The following is a 16,748-nucleotide window of genomic DNA, read 5'->3' on the forward strand; positions in this document are numbered from 1 at the left end:
GCACTGTCATTCCACTTCAAACAGTCATGGCTTCCCTCAGAGAGTCCTGGGAACTGTAGTTTGTGTAAAGGGTGCTGAGAGGAGTTAGGAGGCCTCACAGTTCCTGGAGTTCCCCGGAAAGAGGGATTAATGGTTGAACCCCTCTGGGAATTGTAGTTCTGCAAGAGGAATAGGGGGCTTCTAACGTTTCTCAGAGGGACATGGGTGGCGCTGTGGTCTAAACCACAGAGCCTAGGGCTTGCCAATCGGAAGGTCGGCAGTTCGAATCCCTGCGATGGGGTGAGCTCCTGTTGCTCGGTCCCTGCTCTTGCCAACCTAGCAGTTCGAAAGCACGTCAAAGTGCAAGTAGATAAATAGGTACCACTCCTGCGGGAAGGTAAACGGCGTTTCCGTGCGCTGCTGTGGTTCGCCAAAAGCGTATTAGTCATGCTGGCCACATGATCCGGAAAAACTGTCTGCAGACAAACGCCAGCTCCCTCGGCCAGTAAAGCGAGATGAGTGCCGCAACCCGAGTCACCAGCGACTGGACCTAATGGTCAGGGGTACCTTTACCTTTTTAATGTTTCGCAGCACCTTTTAAACTACCCTTCCCATAATTGTTTCTGGGGAAGGTGTTATGTAGTGAAGTTTCACCCTGGGCCAGCAGGGGGATACTGTAGATAGTTTTCACTCAGGTCTGTAGATAGTTTTCACTCAGGTCCATGTCAGTTACTTTAGGCGGGAAACTCTGGGTTGTTGTTGCTACAATGTTGACAGCCGGCTGCCTATAAAAGCAGTCCGGCTGAGCTGTTTGCTGTTCAGTTCTGTCCAGCTTGCAAGTAAAGAGCTGCTCTGGAGAAATCGCTGTGTCGTCTGCTATGTTCGCCCACAACCTAACAGAAACCATGACTGTTGAAGTCAGGGGTCAGCAAACTAAGGCCCATAGGCTGGAAGCATCCCGTGGGGGTCGTTTGACCAGCCCACAAGCTGCCCCCATTGATCTGCCCACTTGCGTGCTGCGCTAAACTGATGCAGCGCGGCACGGGGATTCGCTTCCTTGGCGCCAGAAATTGTGTCTGCGCAGACGCCGAAAATTGCAGGCGCACATGCACAGACGCCAAAAATCGCGGGCTCGCACACTCACATGTGCACACGATCCGGCCCACGGAGGGATCTCCGTGGGGCAGATCTGGCCCAGGCAAGATAAACCTTGGTGACCCCTGGTTAAAGTGATAGGATTCTGCTTTAAATGAGATACGGTCATGCACAATGCCACCAGGTAAGATTTAGTTGTGGTGCCCGTTCTGAATGGCAGGTGGCGCCATAGGCCAACATAAGGAAAGTCCTGGGCTGCTGAAGAATTCTCAGAAGAGTATCAACAAGGAAGTCATTGTGGTGTGCTTTGTGGGGTTTCCCAAAGGGCTTTGACATCTTATTGCCTCTGCTCCACCAGGCCTGAATAGGCACTATCCCTGGGGAAGTGAGGGGGAAGCTTGCAACAGTTCCAGAAGAACAGTCCTTGTAGAAACCACATTCTGGGAAAGGCTGGAACAGATCTTTAAACCCACACCATAAGAAGAGCCTGTGGGATCAGGCCAATGGCCCACCTAGTCCAGCATCCTGTTTTCTCAGCCAACCAGATGCCTGTGGGAAACTTGCAAGCAGGATTCTTCATCATCATCATCATTATTATTATTATTATTATTATTATTATTATTATTCAGCATTAATACACACATGTTACGAATATACAAACATACATTTCATACAATCCTTAAAAATATTCATACATACCCACACTCAGTCCCACAGATACTACTTTTTCCCACCATCATCCCTTACCCCTCACCCCACCCTTGTGTTAGACTTCCAATCTACTCAACTGCAATTTCTTTCCACTTCTGTTACTTTCTTTCACAAACATTTAAACCAGTTTTCTGCTTCTTTTTCTGTTACACATTGTTACCCATCTTATTTAGTATTTCAGTATTTATAACGGAACTTGTTTATTCTAATAGGAGTTCTGATTTTTCAATATAGTTTTGCAAGTATCCTTTAAACACTTTCCAGTCCTTGTCTATCTTCTCTTTTGAGATCCTTCCAATTTCTCCAATGCAAGCAGGATTCAAGCACAAGAGTATTGCTAGCCCTGTGGTTTCCAGCGACAGGTATTCAGAAGCATTGCTGGCCTCCAACCAGTCATCAATAGCCGTCTCCTCCACCTCTTGAAAATTGTTATCAGTGTTTCCAGAAGGCAACTGAGAGCCAAACTGCATGCGGGCTTAGAACTGGGAACATCTGCGGCCCTCCAGATGTTGCTGCTGACCCCCAGCAAGGATGGATGGGATGATGAGAGTGGTACAGTGGTACCTCGGGTTAAGAACTTAATTCGTTCTGGAGGTCTGTTCTTAACCTGAAACTGTTCTTAACCTGAAGCACCACTTTAGCTAATGGGGCCTCCCGCTGCCGCTGCACGATTTCTGTTCTCATCCTGAAGCAAAGTTCTCAACCCGTGGTACTATTTCTGGGTTAGCGGAGTCTGTAACCTGAAGCGTCTGTAACCCGAGGTACCACTGTACTTGCACTTTTTTGGCGTGCTTTCAAACTGCTAGGTTGGCAGGAGCTGGGACAGAGCAACAGGAACTCACCCTGTATGTAACCTGAAGCGTATGTAACCCGAGGTACCACTGTACTCCATTGGCATCTGAAGGGCATCAGGTTCCCCATCCCTGATTTAAATGTAGCCCAGCAAGATCAGATTGAAGGCCCATGTAGCTGTGCACCCAGCATTCTCCTGCTGAATAGTTCTACCAATGCACTATTATTCTGTGGTACACTGTTCCTGGACAAGGGGGCTCCACTTGGCAAAGCTGCCTAAGAGCCATTAATGACCTCGTTCGTGACTTTGCCTAATCCTGCTTTAAAACCACCGAAGTCTGCAGGTTCTTGTATTTATTCCCCCGCCCCATGCAACTCTACGTTACAAAGATGTCTGCAAGTGTGACCTGAAGGCTGGCAACATCAACCCCACCTGCGGGAACCCCTTGCAGAGGACTGCAGAGCCTGGAGACAGGCAGTCAGGCTGTGCATCCATAGCAGTGGCCAGAGGAGGACAGACCGCTGGGAGGAGCGCAGAGAGAAGAATTTCCGTGCAGCAAAATTGGACGCCTTCCTCTGCCCCAGCTGCAACAAAACATGTCTCTCCCATATCGGTCTCTACAGCCACAGCAGGCGCTGTAATTCTCCAACAGTTTGACTTCACTCCTAATACGGCACTCCTCCATTGTCTCCTGAGACAGACGGATGCCAACAGCCTACATACACCTTCAGGTGTGAAAGCAAATTGGGATGGGGGCGGGGCTAACCCTGGCTTTCCCATGCACATAGCATTTGGTGATCCCCACTAAGCTTAACCAGCTAAGCAGTTGGAGACTCTGTTGCTAATCCCAGGTCCCCATAGCACGTGTGTTAGTCTAATCATTTTATCATATTTACATTCCCCCCTCCCTTTCCTCATGGAATAAAACACTGTAAAGATAAACAGCACGAGGAAGAATCTACAGGTGGGCAAACAGAGGTGCACCTGTTAGCACAGGTCTCTGTTTGAAAATGTTTTACCACTGTGTTTGCATTGTTCTGCAGATGTGGCCAGGTCATTTGTCTCCAAAAGCGTCTCAGTCCCTGGTATCTTTTCTGTAACAACAGCACCAACTAAACGAAAGAGAGGAGGGGTAGAGATGAATGAGATACAATGTAGTAGTAGTAGTAGTAGTAATAATAATAATAATAATAATAATAATAATAATAATAATTTATTTATACCCCACCCATCTGGCTGAGTTTCCCCAGGCACTCTGGGCGGCTCCCAATCAAGTGTTAAAAACAATACAGCATTAAATATTAAATATTAAAAACTTCCCTAAACAGGGCTGCCTTCAGATGTCTTTTAAAGATAAGATAGCTGCTTATTTCCTTGACATCTGATGGGAGAGCGTTCCACAGGGCAGGTGCCACTACCGAGAAGGCCCTCTGTCTGGTTCCCTGTAACCTCATTTCTCGCAATGAGGGAACTGCCAGAAGGCCCTCAGCACTGGATCTCAGTGTCCGGACTGAACAATGGGGGTGGAGACGCTCCTTCAGGTACACAGGATGTTGTGTGTCAGGGCTGCTGATTGGGGTACAGGGGTACACATGTATCAGGCCCCATGTCAGTCTCTTGGCTTTCTTTAAAATAAAATTAAAAAAGTAAATCTATTGGACATTTCTAAAGAAAGTTATGAAACAAAATGTGCTGATAACTCTAAAGTTTTGTCACTCGGGCAGCAGCATTTTCTAGGGATGTTTAATCACTAAGCTCTCAGGAGGAGAATACTGGGATGGTTTGTTTCTCAAACTTGGGTCCCCAGCTGTTGTTGGACTACAACTCCCATCAACCCTGGCCACTGGTTCTGCTAACTAAGGATGATGGGAGTTGTAGTCCAACAACAGCTGGAGCCCCGAGTTTGAGGAACACTGGAGCCCTTTCACAACTGCCCTGTGAGGTTCGCTAGGCTGACACTTGGCAATTCAGACACCAAATTTGTGAAACTTTGCTTGTTGTGGCTCAAGGTCAGCATACGCTTTGTGTGTTTGTTTTGATATTTTGCTGTAAAGGCCAGGGCTACGAAACCTTGCAGTTAAAGCAAGGAGGCTGCTTTTCTGGTTGCACTTACATGATCTGTTAATGGTATAAGAAGAGCCTGCTTCTTATATATATCTAACCCAGCATCCTGTTCCCACAGTGGCCAGCCCTTGAAAAGCCAGTAAGCAGGACGGGAGCATAATAGCAATTTCCCTCCCTACAGTTTCCAAGAACTAGTATTCAGAAGCATATTACAGGGCCTTCTTGGCATTGGCACCCTCCCATCGGACGTCAAGAAGATAAAGAACTACACAACTTTTAGAAGACATATGAAGGCAGCCCTGTATTGGGAAGTTTATAAAGTCTGATGCTTTACTATGTTTTTATACGTGCTGTAAGCTGCCTAGAGTGGCTGGGGAAACCCAGCCAGATGGGTGGGGTATAAATAAGAAAATTGTTGTTATTATCATCATTGCCTCCAACTGTGGAGGAGAGCATAGCCACAGTTTCGAGTAGCCATTGATACTAGACTTTCTCCTACATGGATTTGTTTAATCCTCTTTAGCTCAGTCGGTAGAGCATGAGACTCTTAATTTCATGGGTTTGAGCCCCATGATGGGCAAAAAGCTTCCTGCCCCAACAGGGGGTTGGACTAGATGACCCTTGCAGCTCGTTCCAACTCTATACAGTGGTACCTCGGGTTAAGTACTTAATTCATAGAATCATAGAATCACAGAATCCTAGAGTTGGAAGAGACCACAAGGGCCATCGAGTCCAACCCCCTGCCAAGCAGGAAACACCATCAGAGCACTCCTGATATATGGTTGTCAAGCCTCTGCTTAAAGACCTCCAAAGAAGGAGACTCCACCACACTCCTTGGCAGCAAATGGCACTCTCAAACAGCTCTTACTGTCAGGAAGTTCTTCCTAATGTTTAGGTGGAATCTTCTTTCCTGTAGTTTGGAGCCATTGCTCCGTGTCTGCTTCTCTGGAGCAGCAGAAAACAACCTTTCTCCCTCCTCTATGTGACATCCTTTTATATATTTGAACATGGCTATCATATCACCCCTTAACCTCCTCTTCTCCAGGCTAAACATGCCCAGCTCCCTTAGGCGTTCCTCATAAGGCATCGTTTCCAGGCCTTTGACCATTTTGGTTGCCCTCCTCTGGATCCGTTCCAGTTTGTCAGTGTCCTTCTTGAACTGTGGTGCCCAGAACTGGACACAGTACTCCAGGTGAGGTCTGACCAGAGGTTCCGGAGGTCTGTTCTTAACCTGAAACTGTTCTTAACCTGAAGCACTACTTTAGCTAATAGGGCCTCCTGCTGCCGCCGCCGTGCCACCACCGCGCAATTTCTGTTCTCATCCTGAAGCAAAGTTCTTAACCCAAGGTAATATTTCTGGGTTAGCAGAGTCTGTAACCTGAAATGTATGTAACCTGAAGCGTATGTAACCTGAGGTACCACTGTAATTATACGATTCTTTTAAAGCCATTCAAATTGGTGGTCGTCCCTGCCTCCCATCAGATTGTGTTCCATAGTTTAAGTTAACTGTGTGCCATGTGACCTATATTGCTTTTGTACCCAGCAGCTCAAGCATGTGTTTGATTTCCTCTCCTCCTGCAACAGCCTTATTTGCAACAGCCCTGTGAGGTAGGCTAGGCTAAGTTAGTATATGTACATCAGCACCAGTTATTTCCAATAGATTGCAGCGGTTGGGCTGTACCCAGCTCAGGAAATCCTGTTTGCATCCCTGCTGAGTGTTTGCAAAGAGGATCTGTGACTTTTCAGGCCTATAGTTAACTGTAATTATTATATTCTGAAGATGATTCATCCTTTGCGGGTTTCAGATCTGCCAGTCTTTCCAGTCACTGCACTGTCATTAGAGACTGTCCCGTAATCTTGTAGATTAAGGATTCACGTGAGAAGACGGGAAAGAAAGCAAATCCTTAACCGCCGGGCATGCCACTTAAATATTGTGCCCCCGGAGGTAGCATTCAGGCGTCCTCATGGTGGTATAAATGGGGGGGGGGGATTTGGCTTGCCCAGAAAAGCAGCTAGAAAATATCCTCAAATAAACAAATACATAGCTTTTGGTAGAATGAACCTCGCCGCAGCAACCCATTTAATTTTACTATTTTTCTCTCTGTCTAATTTTTGTCTCTTAAGACAGCGACAGCAATGCACGAGCAAATTCAGTTTTAGGGGTCCTTGCATACATACAAATTTGCTTGTGGGTTGCAATTTGTGGCCATCGAAAAGCAGTGTTGCGTAGTGGTTAGAATGTTGGGCTAGGGCTGAAGAAACTCGGGTTTCAAATCCCTGCTGGGCTCTTGAAACTTGCAAAGAAGGATGCAGGTCTGCACAGAATTTGCATGTCCTAATTTGTTTTATTTAGGCACAAAGTTAGAAAGAGCAACTATGATTTGAATAGAAATGCAGTTGTGTCCCATCATAGTCAGAAGGACTGTGACTTCGTATGGCTGCTCACTGTTGAGGGTTATTTATCTTTAGGTTCGCCTGGACCAGGCAGCACTACAAACAGAGGACTCTCTTCCATAAATCAGGGTTACATGCACACCACACATTTTTAATTTTTTTTATTAAGTTTTACAATTCAAATTTCTCTGGCTCTTTGTAAATATAATAGTACTGCTTACATTACTATATCTTAACTTCATAGTCTTTTATCTACCTATATTCTCATTACTATCATTTTATATCATTACCATATAATTTCTCTTTTACTTAATTGTCTTCAGAACATTGTTCTGTATCTTATACCTTCTTTTTTGGTGATTGTAAGTGTTTAATCAAACCCTGCCAGTTAAATTCATTTCTTTACAATATTTCTGCTCATACAACATGTATAGTTCCCAATCTTTTTAAAAGTCTATATTGTCTCTGTTTCTTAGTCTTTCTGTCGGTTTTGCCATTTCTGCGTATTCCATCATTTTGGCTTGCCAGTCCTCCTTCGTTTGTATTTTATCATCTTTCCATCTTTGGGCTAATAGAATCAAGTCAAGGCATACATAAATAAGTTCTTCAACTCCTTTGGCAAAGCTTGTCCTATAATACCTAATAAAAAGGCTTCTTGTTGTTTTTACAAAAGTTATTTTAAACATTTTTTTCATCTCATTATAAATCATACCCCAATATTTTTTAATAAATTTACAATTCCACCACATGTGATAAAATCCTGCACACCACACATTTAAAGCACTCTTGTGCCATTTGAACAGTCCTCCCCATAGAACTGTGGGAAATATAGCTTGATAAGGGTGCTGAAAATTCAGAGAGCACCAATCCTCAGCACTCTGAATAAACTGCAGTTCCCAGGGTTATATGGGACAGGACTCTTAAAGTAGTATAAGAGTGCTTTGAATATATGTGATGACAGCAGTGAGGATACTACTGGCGCAGAGATGGAAAGAAAGTTCTGATGAAGATGATGGACTACGCCGAAATGGCAAAACTGACTGGGAAAATTAGAAACTAGGAAGAGAATAATTTTAAGAAGGAATGGGGAAAATTATAATGTATTTAAGAGAACACGGTAAACAACTAAAAACCTTTTGGCAGGATCTGAGTAATGCTTGTAAAGTACGAAAAACTATGGAGAAATGGTTTATTATTCTTTTAACAAATTAGAAAAAATAAGATAAACAGTTGGGGGGGGGGAGATTGACAATGGTGTCCATGGAAGGGCAGAGGAAAGTGAAAGGATTCAGAGAATCCTAAATGAAGAGGTGAATGATGTGTTTGAATTTAAGTGTGTTATGTAAAACTTAATAAAAATATATTTCAAAAAAATTAAATAAATAAAAATAAGTGTGTGGTGTTGGTGTAATGCGAAGCAAAAGGCCACCCTAGTAAGCACAATCGTTTTAACGCCAATACAAGTTTGACACAAATTCCTTGAGCTCCTCTGCCAGTCTCTAATTCATGCATAATCCGTCTTCATCCCCCTCCCTCCCTGCCAGGAAAAGAGGTATATGCTCTAATGCTGTTTACCTACAAAGGAGCCTTCCATCCCTGGCTGTTGACACAGTGACCTCAGGGCCAACAGAACCACCTGGGAAAGTGGCTGCAGGTGAAAACCCCTCTGTCAACACCCATCGCTCCTTTTCTCCCTCCTGCCTCCCCCTCCCGGGAACAGGGATGTGGAAGTCAAAGACCAGGATATCATCGGAGGGTTTCAGGTTTTGTCTCGAAAGGTTGGTCCTCGCCTGGAGCGTAACAGCCCTGGCACCGGCTAAGATACACATCACGCTGTTGATTGTGTTGGTGGAACATGAGAACGCCAGGAGAGCCCCAAAGGTCCATCTGGTGTGAAGTCTTGCTTCTCAGGGGGGTGACCGGATGCCTCTGGGAATCCTGCAAACAGGGCTTGGAGGCCCAGACTCACGTCCATGGAGGTGGCTGGATAGTAATGAGGTTTTTTGGGGGGAGACACACATCTGGAACAGTTCACAGAATTGGATTGAGATTTATTTCTTACAGTTGAAATGGGTTGAAGAGGGCTTCCTGTCGGGTTTAATGCACTGGAGCGTCACCTCTGGAGCTCTGGGTTCAAATCCCGACATCACTCAGGAAATGAGCTTTGAAGGATTTATGTTCGGTTCCAGGGAGTGATGGGACACACATTTAAGAAGCATCCCACATGGTGTGATTGGCAGGCAGTCTGCTTGGCCTGGTTGGAGTTCAGGGAGGGATGGAAGATGGGGTGGGGGCAAAGGAGCGAAACAGAAGGTGAGGAAGCAGAAGGAGAGAAAGCTTTCTGGCTGGACGAAACAGCTGGATGGCCTACAGAACCGTGAAGGCGATTCTTCCACACATATGTCTGGGAAATTTAAAGCAGAAGAGCTTTCCAAAGACCACCCGACGCGCAAGCCGGTTTGTGCGTTTGTCGCCAACCTAAATTTTTGCCGCCGCGTTTCCAGGGATGACGTGCTTCAGATGAGCACCATTGCAGATCATTGTTGGCAACGGCTTTGAGGGAGAAAGCTTCTCACATGCTAGGCACATGGCTAACAGCACAATCCGAACGCTGTCTGAGCAGAAGGAAGTCCCACTGCATTCAAAGAAAGTCCTATTGCATTTGTAAGCAGCCTTAATTGTGTTCTACTCCCTGGTATGTGGGTTGAGGACTGCAGCTGCACATCTCCTTGTGGAACTCCCTGCCTGTTGAGCAACTGCTTGGTTAGACAGCAGGCTAAAGCATTTAAAGAAGAAGAAAAAAGGGGGAAGACCCTTGAAGTTCTTCAACAGCCTTCCTTAGTCTGGTACCTCCCAGTTGGTTTGGAATTGTACTCCAAAACGTCTGGAGGACACTAAGTTAGAGAAAGCAGCTCTTAGCTTAAAGATGGATCCCTCACAATATTCAGTTCAGTTCTAATTCTCTGCTCCCCCTAAGAAGCAGGCAGAGGGCTTTATCTCCCAACAGGACCAGGAGATAAACTGGCAGGCCACTTACAATGTCTTGTCTGGTCAGACGCAGCCTACAGAGGGTTGTCTACCCTTGCTCTTCTGCATCCATTCAGGAGAGCCAACTTGGTCCTGGGGTCGTGGGTGCCATGCAGCGTGCATGGCCATGGCACCAAAATTTGTGGGTGCCCAGCCCCTTCATGGGAATTTTGTGGGTGCTTGAGCACCGAGGTCCCCAGGGAGTTGGCACCTATGCGCCCATTAGATTGGCTTTTAACTCTCTCTAATTACTGATGCGATTTCATTTTCGTTTATGTAATTTTCAGCTTCCTGGAGGGCTCCCCAGCGCCAAATCAGGGGTAAAAGACAAGCATGCTGGTGTCTCCCACCTGGGTCCTTGCATCGAGCATCACCCCCATGAATGCGTTTTCTGTATGCCAAAAGTTCAGGAACATCCTTGGATGCTAGTAAGGACACTCTGTTCTTCTCAGTCATGCCAGGAAACTTTTAATTCGTTGCTGGGTCGCTCCCAAAGATGTCTGAAAGGAACGGTCAACAAGTGGCTTCCTTGGGAGATGGCTGGCATCTTGACCACCACACTGGGATTCTCAAATAGAGGCTGTCCATATTCCAGTGAAGATCTGGAAATTCCTTTTTTTAAAAAAAGAAGACAGTTTAGGGTGAGGAAAAAGAGAAATCAATAATAATAATAAATGCATTGCTCATTATGCGTTTGGTTTGAGTTTCAGATGTGCTAGTTTCCCCCTAGCCTCACAACAAGGCCGCAAAGAACTGGCTTTGCAAATATTGAACTCTGCAAATATTAATGCCTTTAGCATGCCTGGTGTCCTAACTCTTTTTATTTTTGCAGCGAGGGCTGTTGCTTAGATTTCTATTTTACAGGAAGCTTTCCATGTCCTCGTTCAACCTTCCCAGCATCGGCCACAAGAATGTGGGTTCAGAAGCAGGCACAAGGAATGAGGGGGTGGGGTGGGATATCTCCCCAGTGTGAGAGATGGCCTCTTCCTCTCAAAGCTATCATTATATGTGATAGTGAAATTCCTCTGTTGGTATTGAATACCATTCATTGGCTGTCATGTTCCTTTGCTCAAAAAGGGCTAATGCTCGGTTCCCTTTTTTGTAAGTAAATTTTTATTGGGATTTTTAACATAACAGGATTAAAATCAGCAAACTGTAAAAAAAAGAGAAAGAAAACACAGCAAACCATAGCATTGTAGTCGCACTGAGTAATGCAGAACACGATAAGTGCCTGGGAACAATCCTGAAAGCATTCTATAAAGGAACCATCAATTAAGCTGCATTAAAAGAATGAACTGAAGTCAAGCTGGCGGTAAAATGGATGCATCATTCAGATTTATATCAGAAACAAACTGGAATGGCACTGCTTAATTTTTTTTCTCCCCTGGCTGGGCTGCATCCCTGAGTCAATTCATCCTTCATAGCTGGTTGCCCGATCTGAGCAAACCAAAATTTAACCAAAAGACCCTTCAGAAGTTTCCAATGGCACCCAATTTCTAGATGGGCTCCAAGCAGTCATGTAATGATCAGATCTCGGTGGGTCAAAGAATGTCTGTCAAAACAAAGAAGAGATAACAAGGGGTCTGGTTGCTGTGTGATTTGACTAACATGGGTAAATACAGTGGTACCTCAGTTTAGGAACAATTCGGTTTACAGGCTACACAAAACCAGAAGCAGTGTCTCGGTTTGCGAACTTTACCTCGGTCTAAGAATGGAATCCGAAAAGTGGAAGGGCACCAACGGCAGGAGGCCTCATTGGGGAAAGCGCACCTCAGTTTAAGAACAGTTTCAGTTTAAGAACAGACTTCTGGAATGGATTAAGTTCATAAACCGAGGTACCACTGTACTGTCTCCCCAAAAATCTGGTACAGGCCCACCACAAGTGGAAATGGGTGCCCTTAATCTGCCAACGATATGGTAAGAGACTCCAATTAATATAATCAGGAGGAGGCTAATGCCAATCTCCTTTTGGGACTGGAGGCTGAGATTTTGGCCCAGAAACCCAAAGGTGTAGATTAACTTGCCTGGGATTTTTCTTCTTCCCTTCCTTCGTGTTTGGCTGCTGGCCAGATTTGTCTGGGAGCCCAATATATCTAACTATCTATCTATAGACACATCCTGGATCCTGTTGACAGGTAACCCGTTGCCAGCAGTTGAAGGCATGTTTGGTTTCCAAAGGTTTAGGCCAAGCTAAATATCTGACCATGTTTCCCCTTCCAAGGATTTTTGGCCTCACTATTGCCACACCCTCCCAGCTCCATTAGCTGTGCTGGGCATCTGGGCACCTTGCGAATGCATGATGTCATGGGAGCCAGGGTGGTGGTGTGGTTAGTCAGGCTAGGTCCTGGGAGACCAGGGTTCAAATCCCCACTCAGCCATGAAAATCACTGGGTGACTTTGGAGTCAGTCACAGCCTTACCTACCTCACAGGGTTGTTGTGTAGATTAAATGAGAGGAGAACCGTGCACACCACCTCAAGCTCTTGGGAGGAAAAAGTGGTTATAATAGGACTTGAATGGGGTAACTGTGTCCCTGAAGGACCAGGTGTGCAGCCTGGGAGTCATTTTGGATTCACAGCTGTCCATGGAGACGCAGGTCAATTCTGTGTCCAGGGCAGCTGTCTACCAGCTCCATCTGGTGCACAGGCTGAGACCCTATCTGCCTGTGGACTGTCTTGCCAGAGTGGCGCATGCTATGGTTATCACCCACTTGGACTACTGCAATGTGCTTTACGTGGGGCTACCTTTGAAGGTGACCCGGAAACTGCAATTAATCCAGAATGCGGCAGCTAAACTGGTGACTGGGAGTGGCTGCCGGGACCACATAACACCGGTTCTGAGAGATCTGCATTGGCTCCCAGTACGTTTCTGAGCCCAATTCAATGTGTTGGTGCTGACCTTTAAAGCCCTAAACGGCCTCAGTCCTGTATACCTGAAGGAGCATCTCCACCCCCATCATTCAGCCCAGACACTGAGGTCCAGCGCTGAGGGCCTTCTGGCGGTTCCCTTGCTGCGAGAAGTGAGGTTACAGGGAACCAGACAGAAGGCCTTCTCAGTAGTGGCTTCTGCCCTCCCATCAGATGTCAAGGAAATAAGCAGCTTTCTTATCTTTAAAAGACATCTGAAGGCAGCCCTGTTCAGGGAAGTTTTTTAATATTTATTGCTGTATTGTTTTTAACACTCAACTGGGAGCAGCCCAGAGTGGCTGGGGAAACTCAGCCAGATGGGCAGGGTTTCAACACCAATAAATTGTTGTTGTTGTTGTTGTTGTTGTTGTTGTTGTTGTTGTTGTTGTTGTCGTCAGGATAGGTCAGTCACTAGAGGGGTTGTGGGTTCAAGTCCCACATTTGGTGAAATCTTAATCTCAGGGGTTGTGGGTTCAAGTCCCACGTTTGGTGAAAGATTCCATCATTGCAGAGGGTTGGACTAGATGATCCTTGTGGCCCCTTCCAACTCTATGATTCTATGACATGTGATCAGTAAATCAATAAATGAATGTCTTTCCGGAAGCATATTAACTAGATCTCTCTCAGGGTTTCATAATGGTGACTTCGTCCTGGAAGCAATTTGACAGATAAAATGATTGACATTATCTAAGGGGAGGGAAAGTAGAAGAAGAAGAAGAAGAAGAAGAAGCCATGCTAGACCAGTACATCAACATTACAGAGAGACATTTTGAACCAATGCAGCCCTGGGTCTCACATTCCCCCTCCCCACTCTTTTCTCATGTGAATGCCATTGATTCCCAGAGGTTTTTTGAGCTAGTCTCCCAGGTTACCATTTAATCTGCATCACTGTGGGGGCCGAGCCGCCTGCCAGCGAGAGATGTCATGTGTCATCCAGCTGCGGCTGTTTAGGTCTGGCTTGTACACCCCTCTCCTGAGTCCCCTCTCTGGGGGAGCTTTGGCCAGCTAACAAGGCGTGACCATCTTCAGGGCGGACGTGAGACAAGCGAATCTTGACATACCACCATCCTTGACATTCTTCAAGGTGGGCGCTTAGGGTTAATTGAGATCAGCATTTTTGGAGGGGCAAGAGGGGAGCCAAAAAAATCCAGGTTTAGCTACTCTCTCCTCCGTCTTCAACAGACCCATTTCAGATTGACAACCTATTTTGAAGATGGATACAGTATTCACAAAGTGTTCTCCAAATAGTTGTATAGACATCCAGTTATATTGTTAAATGCAACCAGTTATATTGTTGAGTGCAACCCCTGACTCTGAACAACAAGAGACTCTGCAGTTGCACACAGTTTGGTTTCCTTGGAACACAGGCCAATGGAGATGATGGTGTATTTGGGATATATGGTTTTATTTATACACAGATAAAACCGTAACCTGGTGAAGTGGATTATTTTAGAAATGGTGTGTTGTTGTTTTCTTAGGATAAACATAAACATAGAAAGCTCACAGTGGTACTCTTCTTACACCACAAGACGGGGCTCCCTGACTGACCTTCCTGCTGATTTATCTGCAGGCATCCCTGGATTTATGAAGAGCAGCCAGCGTGACTTCGAAAGTAATGAGTTTTGCAGATGGCAGAGCTTCTCTCAGGTTGCAGTCCTGTGGGAGAGGGCGGCGCAGAGAGTCCCTGCTCTGTTTATAAACAGAGGCAGGGTGATTAAGATAAGAGAAGGGCTGGTAATTAAATTAAAGCCAAGGAAGTTGTCAGAGATGGGCTTAAAGGCTTCTCCAGGCATCCCAGCCTTTAAAGCCATCAGACAGGAGAATTCCAATATTGCTACTGGGCCTGGAGAGAGAGGTGGCGGGGTTTGAATTTCATGGCGATGACTTAATTTGCTCTTCTGGTTTCATCTGGGCAAACAGAGACCAATTACAATAGACTGGGTCAAGAAGAAAGGGGCTGAAGAGGCCAGATCCTATAACGGGGTATTTAGGTTAAAAAAGGTAAATGACCCCTGGATGGTTAAGTCCAGTCAAAGGCGATTATGGGGTTGCGGCACTCATCTCACTTTCAGGCCGAGGGAGCCGGCGTTTGTCCAAAGACAGCTTTCCGGGTCATGTGACCAGCAGGACTAAACCACTTCTGGCGCAACGGGACACCGTGACGGAAACCAGAGCGCACGGAAATGCCGTTTACCTTCCCACCGCAGTGGGAAGTACCTATTTATCTACAGTGGTACCTCAGGTTAAGAACTTAATTCATTCCAGAGGTCCGTTCTTATCCTGAAACTATTCTTAACCTGAAGCACCACTTTAGCTAATGGGGCCTCCTGCTGCTGCCGTGCCGCCAGAGCACGATTTCTGTTCTCATCCTGAAGCAAAGTTCTTAACCCGAGGTACTATTTCTGGGTTAGCGGAGTCTGTAACCTGAAGCGTAAGTAACCTGAAGCACCAGTGTAACCCGAGGTATCACTGTACTTGCACTTTTTTGGCGTGCTTTCAAACTGCTAGGTTGGCAGGAGCTGGGACAGAGCAACAGGAGCTCACCCCCTCGTGCAGATTCGAGCTGCGACCTTCTGATTGGCAAGCCCAAGGGGCTTACTGGTTTAGACGGCAGCGCCACCCACATCCTGCAATGGGGAATCTAGAGTCTACCTACGAAACACCTAGGCTGGTCCCTGTGTTGGTCTGGGAGAGTTTGTGAGAATGGAACACACCAAGGATGGGTGTGGAATGTTTGCAGTTCATAAGCACACCCCCTAAAACAGGAAATGTGCAAAGTTACAGGCTCCTTTCAGGTCAAGTTAGAGCACTAGCAGAGACTGGAACATCCCTCGCCTCTCTAGAGCATTGGGCAGCATGGATGGGCAAATCCTCCCATGGAGACTCAGCATGGCATAGTGGCTAGAGTGTCAGACTAGGACATGGGAAACCAGGGTTCAAATCCCCACTTAGCCATGAAGCTCATTGGGTGACCTTGAACCAGTCACAGTCTTTCAGCCTCACTTACCTTCCCGCTGGAGCAGTACCTATTTATCTACTTGCACTTTGACGTGCTTTCGAACTGCTAGATTGGCAGGAGCAGGGACTGAGTAACGGGAGCTCACCCCGTCGTGGGGGTTCGAACTGCTTCTGATCGGCAAGTCCTAGGCTCTGTGGTTTAACCCACAGCGCCACCCGCGTCCCAGAGTGCTGGAGACTAGGGTCTAAATCTGGAGACTAAATCCCCATTTTGCAGTGAACCTTGCTGGGTGACCTTGGGGGCCAGTCTTCTCTCAGCCTGACCTCCTTCACAGGATTGCTGTGAGAATTAAATGAGGAGGGGGGGGGGACCATGTCTACCACCATTACCATTTGGGAGAAGAATGAGTAATAAAGGGTTTGCTTCTCTTCGTTTCTGCTTCCCCCTTCTTAAACCCAATTCTCCACCTTGCCACATCAGTCTGTGAAGTCCCAAAACGTGCAAATTTATTCCACTGTGCACATTCTCTCTGTGGCTGTCCCTAATGCACACATTTTCACGAGAAACCTTTCCCAATATAATGCATTTTGCACATTGTTTTTGCCCATTACTTGCATTTCACACCCATCCCCCCCCAAATCTATGCTGCTTTGCATACATTTTTGCTGCATTAGAGAAATGTCCAGAAACACAGAGAGTTCTGCAAGATCTTCGCTGCATTTTGGTCTGTGCATTGTTTTGGAAAGCCCTAATCAGGTTAGCTCGCTTTAACAGGAGAACGGAACCAAATTTCTTCCCTGTCCCTTTATTAGCCAGGCAAG

The sequence above is a fragment of the Podarcis erhardii genome (assembly GCF_964252035.2).
Source record: "Podarcis erhardii genome assembly, chromosome: 14".
NCBI classification, from domain to species: domain Eukaryota; kingdom Metazoa; phylum Chordata; class Lepidosauria; order Squamata; family Lacertidae; genus Podarcis; species Podarcis erhardii.